Genomic DNA, 12533 nt, shown 5'->3' with positions numbered 1-12533 from the left:
AATGCAAATCAAAACAACCCTGAGATTCCACCTGACACCTGTCACAATGGATAAGATCAAAAATTCAGGTGACAGCAGATGTTGGTGAGGATGTGGAGAAANAGGAACACTCCTCCATTGTTGGTGGGATTGAAAGCTGGTATAACCANTNTGGAAATCAGTATGGCGGTTTCTCAGAAAATTGGACACAGTACACCTGGTAAATCCAGAAAAGCCTCTCCTGGGCATATACCCAGAAGATGTTCCAACTTGTAATAAGGACACATTCTCCACTATGTTCATAGCAGCATTATTTATAACAGTCAGCAGATGAAAAGAATCCAGATGTCCCTCAACAGAGGAATGGATACAGAAAATGTAGGACATTTACACAATGAAGTACTACTCAGCAATTAAAAACAATGAATTCATGAAATTCTTAGGGAAATAGATGTATCTGGAGGATATCATCCTGAGTGAGGTAACCCAGCCACAAAAGAACACACATGATATGCATTCATTGATAAGCAGATATTAGCCCAGAAAGTTAAAATATCCAAGATACAATTTTCAAAATACATGAAACTCAAGAAGGAAGAAGACCAAGTGTGGATACTTCCCTCCTTAGAATGGGTAACAAAATACTCATGGAACAAATTTTAAAGATGAAGTTCGGAGCTGAGACAGAAGGAAGGATCATCCATCCAGAGATGGCCCCACCTGGGGATCCATCCCATGTACAATCACAAAACCCAGACACTATTGCATATGCCAGAAATATTTTGCTGACAAGACCCTGATATAACTATCTCTTGTGAGTTTATGCCAGTGTCCGGCAAATACAGAAGTGGATGCTCACAGTCATCTAGTGAATGGAACACAGGGCTTCTACTACTACTACTACTACTACTACTACTACTACTACTACTACTACTACTCTCACACACACCAACACATACACACAAAGACTGGTAAATTAATCTTAATGAAAATCTACTATATTCATAGATAAGTGATTTGTTCAACCATCATCTGTCAAGTTTTCTCTTGTAGCAGATGGGAACAAATATAAAAACCCACAGCCAGACATTATGTAGAGAATTGGAGACCTTGCAATACTCTTCCCTAAATTGAATGTCTTTGTCAAGTTCCTCATCTCATTGCTCAGGAGAGAACCCTGTGGAAGAAGAGACCAAAAGAACATAAGAGCCAGAAGGAATAGAGGACATGAAGAAAACATGACCCTCTAAATCAACTGAGCAAGCTCATATAAAATCACAGAGACAAAACCGAATGCTACATGCACAGGTCTTTGGAATTTATATTAGAGCTTTCAGATTAGTGGTTTTATGTAAGTCCTAAGTGTGTGAATATGTACATGTCTGATTCTTGTGTCTTCTCTTAGGCTCCTTTCTTTTTGTTGGTTTGCCATGTCAAAATTTGATGGTATGTTTTTATTTTGACATGTTTTGTTGTTGTTTCTTAGAAGCCTCCTCTATTCTCATGAGATAGATAAAGGAAGTAAGTTTGAATGGGAGAAGTAGGAAGGAACTGGAATACGTTTGATTTATTCTTAAAAAAAAAAAAAACACTGTTCATATTATATATTGAGTTTTACAATAGATCTCCAAATTGTTTTTTCTGCAAATATAAAAATAACAATTTAACAATAATAGCTTCAAAGACATCTTTAGCACCAAAGAGGAGACAGTTTCAGTTTTGAGGTCTTGGTAAAGAACATGATTTTGAAAAAAAAATAGAGAGAGAGAGAGAGAGAGAGAGAGAGAGAGAGAGAGAGAGAGAGAGAGATGAAGAAAATAGAGCCTAATATTCAATAATGCAAATGTCACTTTTATTTCCTCTGTTAAAGTGGTGAGATAACTTTACCCAAGCTGTTTTATTATACAGCTTGAGCTTAACACAAACCATTTCTTTCTCTGTCTTAATTATCCTTCAGCCTAGGCCTGGAAACTTCTACCCTCCATATATTCTATTCTTCCAAACTGACTGATACAATCCAATTTTTCTCAGCTTCTGACTAAATTGCTCTGCTTGGCCTCATACTAACTTTGGCAATATGTGCTAATATTCTACTTACTTCTCATTCTCTTGCTTGTTATGTTTTAACCTGTGTCAAGCTTATTTTTTCTGCAATCTGCATCAGGAAAACTGTCCCAGTAAAATTGTCAATTGCCATAAACACATCACCCCCTCCTCTCTCAAGACGCCAGTACTGTACTCATGTAAGTTGGTCATGTTCTAGTTTTGATTCAATCTGTCAAATCTTTCTGTGATCTATCACTTTGTCTGCCCTTCAATTAGACTAAATTTTCAAACATGTCTGTTTTCTTCTATAAAATAAAATTACCTTCATTGTTAGGGATTAAAGGTTTGTACTAAAAGCTTGTCTCTGTTCTGGCCAGAACATTCTGTATTCAAGGTTGTGTCTGAATTCCCAGTGGATTGCAACTTAGGATAGGATACCTTGCCATAACAGTAATATTTCTGGAATAAAATTCCTCTATACAATACTTCAAAGCCAAAAAAAAAAAAAAGAAAGAAAAAAAATCAAAATCTGAATACTTTAATGGATACAGGAAAAGAAAATCTAAAAGGTGGCAATCCAACTAAAAGTAATATAAGTTGAACTGTTCACTGAATTTTCTGGAAATCATAAAGCACTTATATGGGAATATAGAATGTAGGCCTCAAACCAAAACTTAATCAGAAGACATGAAAAATGCCTTATACATTAATAAAAGTTATAATTCACTAAGATTATCTATATATTCAATTTTATAGAATTATACTAATTCTCAAAATTTCTAATATCTGCATAAACTATAATAGAAGATTTCTTTGCTATTCATTTCTTTCAAAAGCTGGAAATAATGAGCTTTAGAGTTAATCTACACAATATATTATTAGTGTTAATTGTAATCTTCAAAATATTTCATCCAACAGTTCCTGTATAATGTACATTCTTAAGAGATTTGTTAGAGTAGTGGTCCTCTTAGTGGTGCTTTAGTACAGTTTCTTTTGTTGTTGTGGATCCAATCACATAACTGCCATTTTGCTACTATTGTGAATTATAATGTAAACATCTGTGTTTTCCTACAGTGTTACATGACCCCTGTGTAAGAGTCATTAGACTTCCATAGGTTGAGTACTAATGCCTAGGAGCTTTGCTAAGGTGTATCTTATTATAAGAAGAAATCAAATATTTAAAAATATAAAATGAATAAATGTAACTTTTGCATCTTATTAACTCACAGCAAAATAAAAAGTTGAATTGAATAGGAAGATGAATTAAAAACACTACACCAATAGTTGGAGATTAACCAAAACACTCATTGATATGTAATTAAAAACATTAGGGTAGAAATTTTAGCAGTCCTAAAGTAGTTCTGTGAACCTGAAAACACAACACATCAGATCACCAGCAATGCAGCTAGGCAGGTCTAATAAGGAAGCTTACAGGTGCAACTTCTTAAGTGAAAAAGTGAGAAAGTTGTCAAATAAATAATTTAATGATCTATCTCAGAGGCTTAGCAAAGTAAGCATATTTAAACACATAAGCAATGAAAGAAAAGAACTTACACAGATTGGGTGAGAATAAATAAAATAAACACTAAAAAAAAATCACAGAAAATTATGTAACAACATTTCCTTTAGATTAAATTAAAATTTTAAAATTGATAGCAAAATCAAAATATGAAAGAAGAGAAAAAAACCCAAATCAATATAATTAGAGACTTGTTACCACAAATATTATGGGACGCAGAAAACTATTGAGGAATATATTTTAAGCCAATAATCTAAAATATTATGCAATCTGAAGAAACTCAATAATGTCTACATATATGAGCCATGTCAATATTAAATCAATATAATATAAATGATGTTATACCTAAATAAATAATATAAAGATTTTAAACAAGTGTATAAAAAGCAACTTGATTCACACAATAATAGAATCGACCAAAAGGAAGCATACTAGACCATGCAACCTACTGCTTTTTAAGAGGAAGGAGAAAAGTCACCAAAGTGTAGAGACAGATTTTACAGAGTAGAAAAAAATTGCACTTAATTAGTTATATTTCTTACAAATATTTTGAAATAAGTAACAAAATAAACCTCCACAAGGAGGGGTTTATTTTGGTTCTTAGTTAACAAATATGTTCCAAGATGCTAAAGACATCATGGTAACAGGAGCTGAAGGTACCTGATCACATTGCAGATGAAGTCAGAAAGCATGGGGATGAATAATAGTTTCCACACTTCTGATTTTATTAGATATAGACTATAAGTCAGATAATGGTGCCATCTATAGTGGGCTTTCTGTATTCAATTGATATAATTTAGAAACTGCTGCACAGATGAGTGTTCAGATTTTTGTCCTAAGTAAATCTAAATCTTTTCATATTGACAGTAATATTAATTACTTCCTATACCTCTATAATGTGGATTAACAATGACAACAGCACCAAGACCAAAACCTTACACTTTCTAATCAATAAATGGAAAATGAATTGGCTATGTCTGAAATGATGTGTAAATTGACAAAAAGATATTATTCTAAATCTTTAAGTTCCAAAGGGATCTACAAGGATATTCAAATTAAAAGTTTTCAATATTCAGTTTCATTCAACTCAAAATACTATCAAGAAACAAAGCTGTATATCCTGTGTGTTCTTTTGTGATTGCATTACCTCACTCAGGGTGATATTGATTGGGTTACCTCACTCAGGATGATATCTTCCAGATCCATTCATTTGCTATGAATTTCATAAATCCATTGTTTTTAATAGCTGAGTACTACTCTATTGTGTAAATGTACCACATTTTCTGTATCCATTCCTGTGTTGAGGGACATCTGGGTTCTTTCCAGCTTCTGGCTATTATAAATAAGGCTGCTATGAACATAGTGGAGCATGTGTCCTTATTAGATGTTGAAACATCTTCTGCCCAGGAGGGTCATTGCTGGATCCTCCGGTATTATTATGTCCAATTTTCTGAGGAATTGCAAAACTGATTTCCAGAGTGGTTGTACAAGCTTGCAATCCCACCAGCAATGGAGGAATGTTCCTCTTTCTCCACAATCACACCAGCATCATCTGTTACCTGATTTTTAATCTTAGCCATTCTGACTGGAGTGAGGTGGAAACTCAGTGCTGTTTTGATTTGCATCTCCCTGAAGACTAAGGATGTTGAACAAATTTTTGTGTGCTTCTAAGCCATTTGGTTTTCCTCAATTGAAAATTCTTTGTTTAACTCTGTAACCTAATTTTTAAGAGGGTTATTTTGTTTTCTGGAGTCTAATTTCTTGTGTTCTTTGTATATATTAGATATTAGCCCTCTATCAGATTTATGATTGTTAAAGATCTTTTCCCAATCTGTTGGTTGCCTTTTTGTCTTATTGGCAGTGTCATTTGCCTTACAGAAGCTTTGCAATTGTGTGTGGTCCCATTTATCAATTCTTGATTCTATAGCACAAGCCATTGGTGTTCTGTTCAGGGATTTTCCCGCTGTGCTCATATGTTCAAGGCTCTTTCTCATGTTTTCCTCTATAAGTTGCAGTGTCTCTGGTTTTATGTGGAGTTCCTTGATCCACTTGGACTTGAGCTTTGTACAAGGAGATAATAATGGATCGTTTCACATTCTTTTACATGCTAACTACCTGTTGAGCCAGCACCATTTGCTGAAAATACTGTCTTTTTTACACTGGATTGTTTTAGCTCCATTGTCAAGTGACCATAGGATTCATTTCTGGGTCTTCAATTCTATTTCATTAATCTACATTTCTGTCACTGTACCAGTATCATGCACATTTTAGTCACATATGAAACTCAAGAAAATGGAAGACCTAAGTGGATACTTCAATCCTTCTTAGAAGGGGGAAAATAGTCATAGGAAGTAGTTACAGAGACAAAATGAAGAGAGGAGACTGAAGGAATGTTAATTTATAGACTGTTCCACCTGGGGATCCATCCCATATACAACCATCAAACCCAGAAGTATTGTCGATGCCAACAAGAGCTTGCTGATATAGCTGTCTTCTGAAAGGCTCTACCAGTGTCTGACAAATACAGAAGTGGATGCTCATAGCCATCCATTGGATGGAGCACAGGGTCTGCAATGAAGGAACTAGAAAAAATAACCAAGGAGCTGAAGGGTTTTGCAGCCCAAGAAACAAAAATGAACCAGTATCCCCCAGAGCTCACAGAGACTAAACCACCAAGTAAAGGAAACACATGGTGGAACTCATGACTCTATCTGATTATGTAGCAGAGGGTGGCCTAATGGTCATCAATAGGAGGCGAGGCCCTTGGTCCTGTAAAGGCTCTATACTGCAGTGTAGGGGAATGCCAGGGCTAGGAAGTAGGAGTGGGTGGGTTGGTGTGCAGGGTCAGAGAGGAGGGAATAGGGGGTTTTCGGAGGGGAAATCAGAAAAGGGTATAAGTTTTGAAATTTAAATAAAGAAAATATGTAATAAAAAAGAAAGAAACAAATTAAAAAGAAACCAAATGTAGCCTAGATTGATTGTTGATTGCTTATTAGCACTTGCTTTTTCTTGGAGAAGATATATTCAGTTCCCAGCACACATGTGATTTCTAACAACCATTGTAATTATGCATATTGTATGCATATATACACTTAGGTAAAATACTAGTATATATAAACTTTAAAATAATAAACCTAAGAGAATACAATAAAAATGTGGTCAAAGATTTGAGGAAATAGTTCTGTTTATATCGTGTTGAACAGAAAAGTGTAAACTTGTAAACTTTAGAATGGAAATAAAACAGCTCGAAATAGAATGACTATATGAGGAATATGTGTTTATAAACAGGAATTGGCATACTCCAGACACTTGTACATCGGTGTTTATTGCTGCAATATCTGTTTTATCCAAGATATTGGAATAGCCTAGATTTTCAAGGCAGGACAAGTTTGTAGAAATACTTTATATACATATATAGTGGCATCTAATTCAGCTATAAGGAAAAATGAATATAACATTTTCAGGAAAATGAATAGAACTATAGGTCATACTAAATAAAAACATTCACGATAAAACAGAATTGTTTCATGTTTCCACAGCACATTTATACATGTAATATATCTCATATATACAATATATATGATAAACATATACATGTACCATATCTCATATATATAACATGACATGACATGACATGACATGACATGACACCACAAAAGAGGCTCTTTGAATGGAAGGAATAGATCAAAAATGACAATGGCTTAATGAGGAATGGTAGCCAGAAGGAATAATATGAGCAGAGAAAATATTATATTGTGTGCATATATATATACTTATATATAAAACACTTAACACACAAACACACACACACATTTATGTATATGTATATACATATACATATACTCACATAGATGTTATAAAGACACATAGCATTGTATATAAGAACTAAGATAATATACTAACTAATACAAAGAGAAAAATACTATAAACAGTTACTGAGAACTGTATTATATAATTAGAAAAAGAAGGTGTGGATGAGCACTAGACAGTCTGATAGTATCAGAGAGTTAAATAGTCTTTTTTTTCTTATTATGTGCCCAGAGTTATTTTAAAAACACCTATTTAGTAATTTATAACTGAAAACAATCTGAATCACTGGCATTCTTCTTCTCTCTGTATGAAAAAGTTTAGAGGGATGGAGGTTAAATACAATACCCAAGGCTCACAGCATATCTAAGACAGGCAGAAAATAAATGCTATGGATTTGTTTTCATTTAGTAACCATATTTTCTGGAAATAGATTATTCTTCATGCATATTAGGTCTATCCTCCTAGGAGTGAAGTTAGACTGAGCCACAAAGTCTGTTTTAAAATCAGGCCCATTCCTCCTTACTAGTAGCTCATTAGCTTGGTAAATGATGACTGTGTATATATTTTGTCAGGGGAGCATGAGGGGAACAACATTTGATTGTACTGGATTTTGAAGAATAATTTATTTCATCCTTAGATCTGAAACATAACAAATCTCAGAATGCCTCAATAGTCACATTTACATCAATTTTCTTCACTCTTACACCTTTTCTTAGATTAGAAAACCTCTCTTTTGTTCAACTATTGAAATTACTGTTATGCATACATTGAAGGACATTTATCTAAAATCTAACATTTGTCTGAATGTGTATGAGAATATGTGTATATGTATTTACACCTGTGTGTAGATATATAGTGTCAACATATAAACAAAGACTACATATCCATGATATAATACTAATGTATGGATTTGTAAAAATTACTGAAATTTTAGATTTCCAAATACTTTCCTAATTTTATTTGTTTATGATTTAATTCATTTGGCTATTGTCACATCTCATCATATTTCATAGGTATGTGTATTCTGAATTTTCCAGAAGTAAAAGTTTAAGGTTTAAGTTTTAGGGAGAACTGCTCAGATGTTTTGCAAAGTATTCTATCTTAAATTTTTCTAGCTGTTAGACTTGGGAGATATTTCTTAAGATGACTACAGATGTAAGATGCCATTCTTTCTACATCAAGCAAAATACTTCCCAGATCATGACTGATCACTGTTCATTTGAGCCCCAGTGGGCCAACATTGAGGGTGTTTTTAAAAGTTGCGCAACTCACTCTCTCATTATTTTACATACTTCATTGTAAATAAGTCATAGTGTACAAGCAACACTTAGATAGTTACTCTGCACTTTCTTGAAGTATTAACTGCCTATTGAGTTCTAAGCATTATACCCAAGATCTGAAGCACAGGAATAAAATATGTTCATTTTTTGAGAAAAACTATATATAATTTAACTTCAATTTCATGTATAGGAGACTGAAATGCTTTATTTATATGGTAAAAATTTATTGTAGTAGTCTAAATTAATCAATACTTATTTTACCCATTGTTGAAAATACAATATTGTTCTATTTGGAGATACAAAGTGTTCCTCTTTGTCCATTAAGTTTCATTTTTGTCTCCCATTTAACTACTGTCCTTTTTCATTTAGCAATGCCCCATTTCAGTGTGTGTGTGTGTGTGTGTGTGTGTGTGTGTGTGTGTGTGTGCTGTGTCTGTGTCTGTGGGTGTGTGTTGTGTTTAATACAGCTTGTGTAGTATCACCTTGTTTTCCAGAGCTATAGGATACTGCAATGATTACGTTATACAATTTTCAGTTTCATAAATCAGCTTATTATTCTAGGAGCTGTGTTTTGAAAGAAGTTTTGATAGGCTTATGGATACTGGTATGTTATATGTAATTGTATATAGATGTAGAAAACAGATGTGCAGGTAGGGGTATAGATAATGTGTATGTGCATGTGTTTTTGTATGTGATGCGTTTGTGTATATGTGTGCCTGAGTATGTGTATATACACACACACATGATTAAACACATGCATCATGAATAATATAAGAAATCATAACTATGGCAGGAGTATCTCAGGAGGAGTTAGAAAATCAAGGGATTAGAGAAATGGAGAGGACGTTCTTATGTGTGAAATTGTTAGAAAATTTAAACTGTCATAAATTATTCTATGAATAAAATCACAAATATCTTCAAAATTGGCTAGAACTAATTACTAATCACAGACAAATTCATTTGTGAATGTGTGGAAAAGTACATGCACATAGTCAAGTTTTATTTCTCATATTTTGATTTTTAAAGAGCATCCTATATGAATCATCAAGATTTTACTCCTTAAAGATCGTGTTTGTTAGCAAATACAAAAAAGGAAAAAAAAGATAAATAAAATAAAAGTCTCAAAATAACAGAACACTCAATTGAATAGAATCTTAAGTATACCTGAAAAATAAAATTTGTTGCACAAAAGATACCATGGTATGATGGATGAGTGAAGGAAATCAATTTTAGATTGTACTAAATATTCACAGAAAGCCAAGAATATAATCAGAGGAATACCTTATCTTTGACTCTATTTTCTTTTGAAATTATAAATACAAAATTCCTTCCTTCCTTATTCTCTCTCTAAGTCCTATCACTATATAATCCTCCCTGATGACCTTCAAATCCCTATTGTGTTTGTTCATTTATTGTTATTGCATTCATACATGCATATGTATATACATATTTATTTATAAATCACAATGGTTTCAAATGGAAGGATTTTTCAGTTCCTATAGAACAGTTAAACATCCTGGTTTTTGCTTTTTCTTTTTTTCAAGGAAACTATATCTTCATTGAACACTTGGTATACAGAATTTTACGTGAATGGGAATAAGGAACATTTTTCATAAGAAGCAATCCTGTAAGATATGCCTTAGAGGCTCTAATTTATAATGAAGTGTTAACACAGATAATTATAGAGTCTTAGACGTCATAAATCTGCAGTTCAGAAGCCGATAACCTAAAAGAGGTAAAGAGGAGAACACATGCTGATTTGAAGACCTGGGCAATAATTGGTTACATAATCTTAGCCCTGTATTGTAGAGGTCTCAACTAGAAAAGATCCTGGTATTGATTCAACTCTGAGCCTGACTGCTAAGGAAAAATCCAGGTGGGAGCTAAAATGCAGTCCTTCAGTGAGCCACATTCAACCTTTCAGTTTTCTTACTTTCGTTCTGTTCAATTGTTTGACGTTTAAAGGAGGCCTATTTCCATGGGGCAAAGCATTTGTTTTTTTCAATTTAACAACACAAATTTTTATTACCTCTATTTAAAGGAAAAGAAAGAAAAAGAAAACTAAGTCATTGGAGGCAATAGTTAAACTACCCTCTACTCTTTCTTGATTCCAAAGTATGAATTCCTCAGTGCTCTACCATCAAACCTAGAAAATGCAGCACAAAATAGATCAAGATTGCTAGAACCAGAAACCTCAATCATGAGCTAAAATAAAGCTTTACTTCTTTCAAAGTTCATTTATTTCAAGAAAATTTCATAGGGAATGAAAACTACATAACATTGTTTATTTCATCTTGATATAAATAAGTGATAATTATTGAGAAAATATTCATATCTTTCAGGTTTTCCAATTTGGTGGAGCACAGATTTTTAAAGTATGATTATCTGTATATCCGCAGTATCTGATGCTATATATCTTTGTTCATTTATGATTTTATTAAATAGGGTATTTTCTCTCTGTCTTTTAGTTATATTGGATAGGTGCTTTTCTATCTTCTTGATTTTCATGAAGAAATACTATTTGTTTTATTGATTCTTCATTCCTATTTTATTGATTTCATCTTTGAGTTTGATTATTTCTTGTCCTCTACTCCACTTGGATATGCTTACATCTTTTGTTCTAGAGATTTTAGAGGTAGTGTTAAGTTGCTGGTTTGAGATCTTTCCAACACTTTTGCATAAGAAGGTACTCTGAAGGTTATGGAAAGAGAAACCTGGACCAAGAAACAAAACCTATGACCTACAATCTGTCCTGCCTGACAGTTATGCTGGGGCAATGTTGGCACAAAGTTTGTGGAGAGGCCATTATACGTTGGGTTTAACTTGAGGCCCACACCATGAGAGGGAGCCCATGCCCTACTCTGCTTAAAAGTTGGAAAACAAAGACTAGATATTGGTAACCAAAGGCAACTAGCAAAACAAGTCAATTAAATTATTCCTGAAGATATTCAGCTATACTCATTGATAGATTGTCCAGTCATCATGACAGAGGCTTGTCTCCTGCCCAGAAAACAGTAGGTACAAGACATACATCCCCACATTATGCAGAGAAAGTATCTCAATTAGATATCTTCATCTGGTCCCACACTTAGGAGATTTGGGAACCCAGTAGAAGAGGTAAAACAAATATTGTAGGGATCAGAGGGTTTGAAGGTCACCAGAGAATGGTCCATGGTATCAAGCAATCATGGCACACATTAGGTCAGAGACTGAAATGGCAAGCAGTGGACCCGGGCATGGTTTAGTCTGCATCAGTTCTCTGATTATATACTATAGCTGTTACCTTGATGTTTTTGTGGGATTAGCAGTGGTAACAGGAAAATGTATTGACTTTTGTGCCTACATTTGGGACTTCTTTTCTCCTATTGAGCTGCTTTATCTAGCATCAACTGAGGGATTTTGCCTTATTTTATTGTGTATTGCTTTGTTCTTTTTGGTTCAATTCTCTTGGAGGTCTGCTATATTCTGAAAGTGAAATATGGAGAGGGGATTTAGAGGAGGGGAAAGAAGTGGTAGGGGTGGGAGGAGTAGAGGAAGTAGAACTTTGATATGTACTATATGAGAGAAAAATCTATTTGCAATAAAAAATAAATAGAGCTACATGACACATATATCATTTTAAAGATTACATTTACTTCTGAATTACCCCAGAACAATTTAAGAACCTGAAGATTTCAAATGTAAATATTACCAAAGTACAAACTTGATTCTATAATTTGAATTAGGGTTTAGTTGTGTGCTGGGGCTCATCAGTGTAATTCTAAAACTTGCATTATAGTGGCCGCTTGTGAAGCTATGCCAGTACCTGGCAAACACAGAAGTGGATGCTCACAGTCAGCTATTGGATGGAACACAGGGCCCCCAATGGAGGAGCTAGAGAAAGTACCCAAGGAGCTGAA

The sequence above is a fragment of the Mus pahari genome, chromosome 5 (assembly GCF_900095145.1).
Source record: "Mus pahari chromosome 5, PAHARI_EIJ_v1.1, whole genome shotgun sequence".
In the NCBI taxonomy this organism is placed as follows: domain Eukaryota; kingdom Metazoa; phylum Chordata; class Mammalia; order Rodentia; family Muridae; genus Mus; species Mus pahari.
This window is presented reverse-complemented; position numbering follows the sequence as displayed.